Source organism: Dermacentor andersoni, chromosome 1 (genome assembly GCF_023375885.2).
Source record: "Dermacentor andersoni chromosome 1, qqDerAnde1_hic_scaffold, whole genome shotgun sequence".
In the NCBI taxonomy this organism is placed as follows: domain Eukaryota; kingdom Metazoa; phylum Arthropoda; class Arachnida; order Ixodida; family Ixodidae; genus Dermacentor; species Dermacentor andersoni.
In genome coordinates, this window is record NC_092814.1 from 63,948,409 (window position 1) to 63,959,479 (window position 11,071).

General features: G+C 48.4%; 1 protein-coding gene across 1 annotated transcript in view; it reads left to right on the forward strand.

Annotated features, from left to right (window-relative positions):
- The window catches only part of LOC126546000 (uncharacterized), a 196,213-nt gene extending 189,278 nt beyond the window's left edge, over positions 1-6,935 (forward strand). Inside the window, exon 6 of the transcript XR_008608571.2 lies at positions 6,101-6,935. The gene's annotated coding sequence lies outside the window, so the exon portion shown is untranslated. The remainder of the gene's footprint in view (positions 1-6,100) is intronic.
- Positions 6,936-11,071: the final 4,136 nt, after the last annotated feature.

An 11,071-nucleotide genomic window follows, 5' to 3' on the forward strand; every position in this document is an offset into this window, starting at 1 on the left:
TATTTTCGTATATAGAGACTTTCAACGACCACGGTTGAAAGAATAGGAAGGTTTAGAACTAAGAGACCCAGAGTTGAACGTATAAAATAACACAGAAAAGATACACAAGAACTCTAAGAGAATTGGTATTCTGCGCACGCGCAGCGGCGGTGTGGCTACTTTACCGCAGAAGCGGCTTCGCTCAAGGTATCCTGCAGGCTTACGTTTAATGGAAACTGCCGTCATCGCCCGACACGGCTAAACGTAGGACAGCACACATAAATTGCGTCGGCGTACACGTATAGCCATCATGTACTAATACCGCAACAGACGCGCCTGTCACAGGCTCTGTTCTCTGTGGAATTACGCAACCGAAACGACAAACGCTATAATTTCCTCACCGCAACAAGTATATACGCCGCCCAGCACATCATTCCTTTAATACACCGAATTGACTTTTTTGACTATTTCTCTCGTTCGAAAGCGACTCTTCCTTAGCTTTTTTTTTTTCGTTTCGTAATCGGACAATTCAATGCCATGTAATTGCAAACCTTACTGTGACTATATACTGACCGTTATATGACACTCAGCGGCTGCCGCTTCTCCGGTAACATAGTTTGGTTCGGAAAGCAAACAGTCCTAATTTTGTGGGAGTCAGCTAAATCGCTCGGGCACGCTATTCAATATGTCGTTAAATATTATATAATGCAATACCGTGCTCAAGACAACATTCAACAATTATACATATAGTGCGGAGGTAGGGCCGGTGCGGTATTACGTATAAAAAGCTATACCCTTGGGCCATGAAGGGCGCTGAACTTGAGAGCACCCGCTAAAAAAAAAAAAAAAAAAAGGGCATTGACCATGGGCGAGGAGGCCCCATCTGATATGATATGCGTGCACTGATTATGCATGATTAGACCGACCGGAAGAAAAATACTAATTTCTGATTCGACGCCTTTTTCGCCATTAGCAAAAAAGGCGTCGTTTGACCAATTGCTATTGGTCAAACGTTTTCGGGCTGTGCCCACTTCGCTTGCCTGTCACGCGACGTCACAAAACCCCGAAACCTCACCGCGTCGATGTAACGTGTACGCGTCAAAGACGCATTAATGTGCCGAACAAAACTGATTTTTTTTTTCTTAATAGCCGGAGACAGCCCCGTTCTGAAAGGAATAGAAGATGACTGTCCGCCGATCGCTCTGGCACCTGCTACTCGGCGAAGCTGCCGAGGAGCATGGATTTATTTGCGCAAACATTCTTTTTTTTTTTTTTTTTGCGTGGTAGTATAACTTTATCGAGACCTTTCTGCACGTATACAACATCGCTCTGCCAACTCTTCTTTGATGAGGATCCGCTTTAGCGGTATTTTTAACCTTCTGTTGCACTCCTCCGCGATTTTCGACTAGCCACCGCAAACTAAGTAAAGGGAAGCGGACCAATTGCAGACGCCGGCACCACCCTCCTCATCCGGTTATCTGCTTTCACTGTGCTAGCTCGGCCTCCTCGAAACTCCCTCACCTTGAGCGTACTCCTCGCCTCTTGTCAGCCAATTAGATAACAAAAACTGCTCAATGTAGGCAATGCTTTGAAAGCAAGCAAAAAAAAAAAAGTGACATCCCATAATCCAGAAGCGCGTTTGATTTGGCTTTTCAAGCAACGCTGCAAGTTACCGCCCCATGCTTGCGTCGGTGGTTACGTAAATTTGACGTCAAGAGATTGGAATAAAAACAGATTGGAATAGTTTTTACGTTATACGGCCCCATCACAAACAATTCTACAAATCGTCCAGACAGTCTTTATTTCTTTCTTTTGCACTGACCACCTATTGACCGTCTGTAATGCATCTATGCTGAAAATAAACTATGAACTTGCAACTCGAACGCTGTTTCATATCATTTTGACCTCTATAAAACATCATTTCACTTACCGCAATTTCGGCCGCGTCATAGCGCGGCAATTCTTTGCGCGTATATCTTTGCGCAGTCATATCTCGCAAATGTTACTTCGGAGCGAGCACAACCGTCCTATTTGCGATAAGTCACTAACCTGAAAAAATTTACTCAAGCTCATTATACTTTTGTTTGAGACTGAGTAAAGCGCTGTTATCGCGTTCCCGCTTCGCGAACGACGCTAAAAACTGATTTTATTTTTTATGTGCGCTGAGTCCCGACTCGATGATCGGCCACAGTATTTCTGTTAACGTTGAGGCACGAGAAAAACAATAGCACGAGCGCCCACCTCTGAGCCATTGTGCGTGCTTAGAAGTTTGGCAAGCGCGCACGTTGGAGGCACTGTAGCTTGCAATACTCTTTCGAACCTTCGTGCCCTCTGTCAGACTTTCTACGTCATAGCTGACACACGCCGCTAATTCACATGGTGAGCACGGCGCGGATTATTTAGGCTACTGAGGGCTCGCTGGAGGTCAGGATGTTGGTATTCAATTGTAAACCTGTTATTTACAACCATTCGCAACAATATCTTGCGACACGCGCTTGACAAATGTTGCATACCTAATTGTAGCACACGCGATACATTCGGAGTAGTCAGGGCACAGCGTTAGCGCTCGTTCAGATACCTTTTTAAAAGATATTTATCAAAACAGGGGGGAAAAAAAGCTGCCGTCACGGAATTTGTATAACCGTCCGTAAAAAAATTATATGCTGCACACGAAGTTACTCGGAGCTAGAAAGCCAACGAGAACGCTTAAAGCGCACCACCTTGCTATGCGTGCATTTACTCTGCGAAAGGTCGTCTGCTACGCTCGAGCGGTGTAGGCGGCGCTACGGTCGAGGAGGAAGCGTGAAAGAGAGGAGAAACGAGGAGGCGTGAAGCAGGAGGAGGAAAGTGTCGCTACTTTACTAAGGGGTTTTAGTTAACATCCCGGCCCTTTCTTTTACCACTGTCTCTCTCTCTTTTACGCAACATGGCAGCGCCTTTAAAGAAATGCGCAATCTGTTGGTGAGTCCGGCGTGGTATAGCCCGCGCTGCTGAACTGTAGGTCGCGACTTCGAAAGAATAACAATGAATTTTTGGGGTTAGCGTGTCGACACCACGACCTGATCACAAGGCACGCTGTAGTGGGGTACTCCGGATTAGTTTTGACCATCTGAGGTTCTTTAACGTGCATCCAATGCATGGTACACGGGCGTTTTTGCATTGCGCCCCCATCGAAATGCGGCCGCCGTGGCCGGGATTTGATCCCGCGACCTCGCGCTTAGCAGCGCCATAATAGCCATGGCGGGTCGCGGCTTCGATGACGCCCAAGGTGGCTGCATTTTGATGTAGGTGAAATGCAAAAAAACGCTCATGTACTTAGATTTAGGCCCCGGTTAAAGAACCCCAGACGGTCAAAATTAAACCCGAGTCCCCCACTACGGCATGTCTTATAATCAAATAGTGCTTTTGGCGCGTAAAACCCCATAATCTTTTTTCCTGGTCCAAGCGGATCGCGAGCTGGGGCTTCACGTGCGACTCTTGTGGGAACCGGGCAAGCCGGTGTCCAACGAGAGCAACGCACAACAACCCAGACCCCGGCACGAGTACGGTCTGGGACAACCCCTGAGGTTTGAGCACATCCGTACAGCGTTGCTCTGAACAACGCTGCTCTTGTTTCTCTCCTGACATGTTTTGCTTCTCTGTTTTCTTTTATCAGTTCATTTTGGGCCTCAAATATTAGCTGCACTGCACAACACTTCCCTGTTCGCGTCCCTTCCCTTTTATACTCCTGATCTTTGCGGACAGACAACCCTCCGGAGGAAACAAGAAACGAAGAGAGGACGCAACGAGTGTCTGGCTTGCTTCTGCAGCGTCGTCATGGCTAAGTGTAGATAAAACAGCAGAAAGTGGAAATCGGACGCTGTTTCGTGTCTCCCATAAGCTGTTAAGTACCAAACAAAAACTGCTCGCAAAACAGCCAAGGAAAACGCGAATCGGCCGCTCACCCTGCATCGCATCATTTTCTTTCCTAACGCCACCGGTCTCGCGTCTTTCTTTCTTTCTTTCTTTCTTTTTCTGTCATTTTATTTTATTTTATTTTTATCGCGCAAAAAGGCTATTCATATGTCTTTATGAGCTCTGACACGTACTGAATGTGCGAAGATGCAGGCAATTGAAGCGAACTTCTTTGTTCTTATCAACTCGCGAGAAAAGGTCACTGAATTTACGCAGCGACAGCGGAACGTGACAGTACGCAGTATTTTTGCGAACTTACGCGCCAGGCGCGAAAGCAGAATTCGAACGCCGCGCACGCAGCGTCGAAACCCGCTTTCAGCTACTTAGCAGTTGCGAAACGTGGACTCTCCTTCCAAGGCGCCTAGGGACACGTATCTTCGATTTGGAAAAGAGCTGCAGCCATCGTTAACAATTAGGAAACTTCAGCGCTTTTCAAGGTTGCTTGGCGGCGATCAACGAGGGCAAGCGTCGTTGCATCTTGGGGTCACCCTTCGATTTTAGTGCTGCCTTCGACGTGTACTACAACCTTAAGGTTTGCCGAAACTGACAAAGGGGAACTCTTTGAAGAATGGGCGTCTAGAAAAGCGAATTTACATAGTATTGCGTGCAATGCGTAACTTCCATCAGAAAGTGGTTTTGGCACGTAAAACCCCATAATTTAATTTTTAATGCTTAACTTCCGGTTCTTGTGTCCCCAAAAGGGGCAGAGCTGCAGTATAACTTGTATAGTAGCAACTACAGTATAGCGATTTCCACCTCTGGAACACTAAACATGTTGTCCGTAAAGACGTTGATTCGCTCTCTGGCGGTAACTTTGAGAATATCAGCATGACTTCACCGCATATGAGCATATCTAAGGGCTACTGGCGTAGAGATAAGGCATATTTAACGAGTTCGCTACGAAGTAGGTATTGCAGCATCTCGTGCAATGACCACGTTTCATTGGTCATGATATCTCGAATACGCCGGTTCCCTTCTGATCACCGAAGCAAGGCAGCATTGTGCTTGGTTAGTACTTGCGCTCTGGCTTCTGAGAGCCCAGTGCTGACATCTTCCCTAGCGCCGCGTAATAGTGCAGGCGTTCGCCTTGAGCGAGGAAGTCACGGAGTCCACTGCCGGAGGTGTTCCCTTCCCCCAACTCTCAGGAAGTAGCATTTTAGTCACCAGCGAGGAGCAAGTGAATACAAATACAGGGCGTAGAAAAAACGAGTTATTCTTTTTTTTTTTTCATTTCTGAGCGATACTCCAACAGATGGCCTTAACTTGAGTATACGAATGTGAAGAGGACAAAACTGCAGGTCGCCGTGTGATGCATGGGCAAGTACAAACGACACCGGAGACGCGAACGTTGCCAAGGGACGTCCAGACCGTAATTCACATTGAGGCATTCATCGACTGTGCGTTCATTCCTTTTTTTTTTCTTTTTGGTCGTACGTCGCAGAAGATACGAGACCAGTGGGCCGTTTTCTCCCCCACCTGCCTCTCCAGGCGGCTCCTGTCTTCCGCAGCCGATATATGGTCCGCGGTGAGCCAGCGACAAGACATTACCGCATCCGACAGCGAGATCGCGGTCTACCCTGATGGATGGCGCATTTATTCGAGTGACGATGGTCGCCGATCTTGCGGCGGCCACTCGATCCGATAAGTGCGCTCTTGGCGACGACACGGAAAATCCTTTTCCGGGCCCCGCCCGGCCTTGTACGGGGTGAGAAGGAGAGGAGGCATCGACCGTGGGTGCGGAGTGACGCGCGGGCCGCAACCCGAGATTGGACCATGCGCGCGCGCTGAAGACGCCTGCGATGCTCCCGGCGCTTTCGATCCGCCGCCACCGTAAAAGAAGCCTTGGCGAGGGTGACAACGACGCAACGCGAAACAGCCAAAAGCTACGCTACGGTAATAAGGCGCCAGACTTGGCGTGCAGGGAAGTGCGTGTGTGTGCACAAGGGTGTGTGTGGGAGGAAGTGGGGGGGGGGGGGGGGGGGAGAGGCTTAAGGAAATAGCACAGTTTTACGTCGTTGCCATAGAGCAGTAGAGATCGATACGGAGAAAAATCCGATCTGTGTGCCTTACTTGCTTGTGTTTCGCTTTTTGCAGACTACCTCTTCGTCTTTCCTACGCCATGGTCCTCTCCTTGTCTTAAATTTAACTTTGTTTTTTTCACTTGCAGTCGGCGGTCTCTGCTCTTTTGCGCACGTACGTCAACGCTGTCAGCGTGCACAGGCCGGCAGGGTGCTCAAAGCACTCGGGTTGCGGCCTCATCGCCGATGCGCTCCTATCGCCACTGCTTGCTTTCACCGTCCCACGGAGCTGGCAGCGCGAAAAAAAGAAGAAAAAAAAAGCGTCATCTCGAACACGACATCAACCGTAGCCGGCTTCACAGGGGCGCTTTCAAAGATGCATGAGAAGGCGGCGTTCAGAAAAGGAAAGAGGAAAAAAATAAAGAAAGAAAAATAAAGAAATAAAGAAAACGTCACTTACCATAAGCGCTTGGCGAATCGGTAGTGAGCCATCCTGTCCGCCTTAATATTCGATCCGCTCCTTGAAGAAAGGGCGATTCACCGGCCATCGAACAGACCATTTTCGTTTGGTTTTGCCACACCGTTTGTCCAGGGCGAACCGCATATCAGTTCTAGGACGAAAACAATGGGAAATAGTGACAACACGCGATGGTGAAATTGCTGGCCAGCAGAGTAAAAGAAACACACACACTTAAAAAAAGGAATACGTACAGTCACTGCCTTAGAACAAGCATTTAGTTCGCTTGATCAGTTACTGCCAAGGAAAAATTGCAGCATGCAGAAACTCCCTATATGGACGCGAAAAATTGAAACAGAGGGCACCGATTTTTGTTAGTCGTATCATAAGAAACCAACAAACAATGGCACCAAGGACAGCATAGGGCAAAGTATCCGTAGTTCTTAATTGAATTAAAGAAATGATATATAAGTGGAAATGAAAGTGCATGAAGAAACAACTGCCCGCAGGTGGGATGCGAACCCACGTCTTCGCATCACATATATATATATATATATATATATATATATATATATATATATATATATATATATATATAATTTGTAAATTGCAATACTTGCCATAAGGTAATTATTAAAGGCTTAATTAGTGAATGTTTATCAATTAATCGATTGTGCATTTAAATTTTCTTGTGCAAATAATGTCCGCCTCCGAGTAGACCAGCTCGTGGACTACAATTGTGCTATCTGGTACAGAGAATTAAATATGTTTTTTTTAAGTATTCGGTGAAACACCCTGTATATCGCAGTTTTGTTGCTGCGCCGTTTCCAGCAGGCACTTTCCATTCGAATATGCATTCCGTGCACTGATATGTCATAAAACCATGCCTTTACCTTATTCTACTCGCATAGCGGCAACCTTACCGAATCAAGACGGCCAAGTTGCGCGAAAAGTCTTGTGCATAGTTTATTCAAATGAGCTGAAACTAAAGGATGCATATGAAAAGCGGTATGTGCATAGTGCTTTCTTTTATCTAGTTTTTTTTATTCCTCTTAATTCTTCGCTCTGTATACTATGCACTCGATAAAGACGTGAACACAACAGCAAGCTGGGTCTACAGCAAGCTGGGTCTATACGATCTAAGAATCCCCCCCCCCCTTTCGCTTGATTCTGTTCCTTTCTTTTCATCCACCTTTCGCAGCCAGCTTATCTCGGGTACAACGTGGGGGGGGGGGGGGGGGGGGAGCGCTCCCGGACCCCTGACGAAGCGCGAAAAGGAAATAGCATAACAGAATCGTTACATTCATATTGCAATAGTAATCGTTCAATTAAGTCCAATTAGCTAAATATTAGTTGACTTACCTAATCGATAGAACGTTAATGCAAAAGTTGCGGAGCATGTCGAGAAATGACCGGCAACAGCGTTTAAAGAACGTCTATAGGTCTTGTGTGGTCCTTATTTCCGATGAAAAAGGAAATCTCGCGATATTAAGAAAAAAGAAGAAGAAATAAACCCACGTGACAACGCGTCCGTGCGTAAGGGATTGCAGAGATATCAAACGTAAACCTCGTCAAATACGGGTCTGGCTTAATTATCGCACCGAAAACGAGCGGCCCCGATCTTTCTCCGACGCGTCAGCAGCTTTCGGCGCCATTTTCTGTGCTTATCAAACGCGAAGCCCTGCCTTAGAAAATAAACACATAGACACTGCGCAGTGTCGCATTCTCTCTGTACGTGCATCAAGTTGCGCTGCTCCTTTAAAGGCACAAGCTGATGTAACAAATTCGCATCTCGCAATGTTTTCCCCCTCTTGCTCACAAATTAAGTATTCGATAAGACAACAATAACCATCCCACCAAAGGAAATAGTTGATTGCTTCATGAGAAGAAGGATAAATAAATTCAGAGAAGGTTTCTCAGGACCTCTTTCATATGTCTAGCCCTCTCGCTATAGCATAAAGTCGTTCTATCTTTGCGCCAGATAGCACGTCTATTGGGCTACTTTCATAGACGCCATGGCACCTGTTCGAACCGGTCCATTCCTCCAAGCAGTAAGCACAGAAAGTATCTGTGCCCCAAATGTGGTGCTTATGGACACCGATTGCTCCGAATCACCGCTGTTCTTCCTTTCGCCGTTTCTCCTTTCTAAATAGAAAGACCAAATATCTGATCGCAAAATTCGACACATGGTGGATCGAGACGCGACGAAAGGGCGAGCGTGTTCTTTCCCATGTACCGAAAGCTTCGTTGCACGGTTGCTGTACTGCGTCCCTCACCTACCAACATCAAGGCTCTACGTCAGAGATAGAAAGAAGTGTGGAAAGGGGGAGTTGAGAGGAGGGGGGGCGGTTGCAAGCACTAAGGCTCTAAATGGAAGAAAACAGGCAGCAGCACCGTTTATGTTCGCTGCCCTTCGAAGCTGATGGTGCGTCGCCGAAGAGTTTTCCTCCGGGAGCAAAATATCGGGGCGCACAGACAGCAGTCAAGCCTGGATGGAGCAGCGCGCAGGAACCTGCGCGACCGCGGCAAAAAGAGAGGCCGAGAGATGGCCTGCGTGCGCGAGCGTGCAACACAACACCGTGCCTGCACCCCAGAGGCCTACTTGCCTCCATTAGCCGCGGGAGCTCGTAAAACCGGCACCCAGCGCCGGGGCAACGGCGGCCTGCCTCGCCTGTATCGAAGACGCCGCACGGCGGGATGGGCCACGCCGTAAAACGGCATTCCCTTCCGGGCAGCTCGCCGCCGCCGTGCCGTCTTGGCAGGGAGCAACGAAACAGCGCACGCCATCGCCGCCCCACCGGACGAACGAGGGCCAGAAGTTGCGCGGCGGCGTCTCTGAAAGCGACGCGCATTTCGTCCGCTGCCCGTTTGCTCGTCTTCTTTCCTTGCTTTTGTAATGTTTCTCGCGCTTTTCCGAGATTGTAGCTACAGGGGATGCCCGTGTTAAGGACTCCTCTCGGCGAGACGACAGTCGTATATACGGCCGAGGGCCACCCCATCATTCTGGGACGCGCAGGTGCTGCTCCCTTTGATCTCTCCTCGAGTCTGTTTCTTCTTGCGCGCGGTTTTTTCTCCCTGAAGCGAGTTGAGGAAACGAGAGATGCACTCAGCGAAGCGCGAGCGCGCAGTTTTCTCGCACTTGGCTCTTTTCGCGCCTGGCCGAGGAAAGCCGCGTTTCGGATATCGCTGCGTTCCGCGGAGGGGAGAAAAAAAAAAAAGAAATCCACGTCTTCCCTTTTCCCTCGTGAAGTCTCGCAGACACATTGGCCATTTCGTTTTGTAGACAGGCTTCGCTTTGCAACTCATACCGAGGGCTGCGTGGGCCTCAGTAGCGTACAATGAATAATGCACGATGAGCCAGTCAAATAAACATACCGATACAAAGTGTCAGGAGAAGAGTTCTAACTTGCTATAACCGTGCCTGGCAAGTGTCGCTAAAACATGCTATGTTTTATTTCGGGAAAGTGTCATGAAGCCTGTTTAACTACTGCAGGTATAAGTTTCATATGGACTGGTAGTTCGGAGTGTTTGTGTGTGTGTCGTGGGGAGGGGGAAGAAGGGAAGTACAGGAGCCGGAGCTCATTTCGCCCACACATACGTTTTCCGTAATTGTGAAACCCAGGCTTATATTATTATTATTATTATTATTATTATTATTATTACAGTAGAGGGTGATATAAATGGTCGGTACTCAAGGTAAGGGGCACTGTCCTCTTTGCAACGCCCTCCCGGTTCTGGAGCCCCTGGTGCAAACTCAGCATATGCAAGTCCCCGCTACGACGACCAGCGCCTTCGACTCCGCGCAACTTTAGATCACCTGTACTCGAGATCGTCCTTAGTGACAAAGGTGGCCACTCACGATGACTAACAAGAATAAAGGAAAATGAAATGGATCGTCACAAAATGCGGATAAGTATTTGATGTTTGATTAGGCGAAAGCATTCATTTTATTTAAAAGAAAATATCTCCTCCAACCGCTGGGATCGCGTCCAACGGGACCCGTGGCAGTCATCATCGCACGCTGCCCTTGGGAGGACACTAACTTTAAAGAATAAACTTGCTTAGCATGCACATTCCATTCTGATCAGCAGGGAAACGCATTGCGGGGGGGGGGGGGGGGGGGCGTTTGAAACTAAGCAGCTTGCGAAACGGCACCTTTCCCGGTCATTTAATCGTGACGCGTCTGAAGGCACACGCACACCCTGAACAGTTAGACGGAAGTCTACCGGGATGCGAATTTGCTGCGTTGTTTATTCACCCCGTTGGTCGAACGTCCGCGGAATGTTAGCGAACTGGCCGAACGTGGTATGTGCCAGAGTTACCCGAGACGCAGGTTCGCTCAGCGGCGGCCAGCTCGGAGTTCTGAAACTAGGACGCGCACGCGGGCACGCGGAGCGTTTAATTGGGGACGCTTCTCCCTCGTTCCCTTCGCATGGTTTAATGCGAGCCAATCTACCTGCTTAGTAGGGTGTGATCTTATTACGACTAAAGAAGGCGCCCTGCGAGCGCTCGTCTGTCGCACGGTGGGGATCTGCGTGCCTCCAGCACGACGCCTCCAACCGTGCCTCCCCAATTCCTGCTCTTCCGGAAACTAAATGAAGCGAAATCAAACTCGTTCTACGCGCAAGAGTTAGTCCTTTCATTCATACCCTTTAGTGCCGAC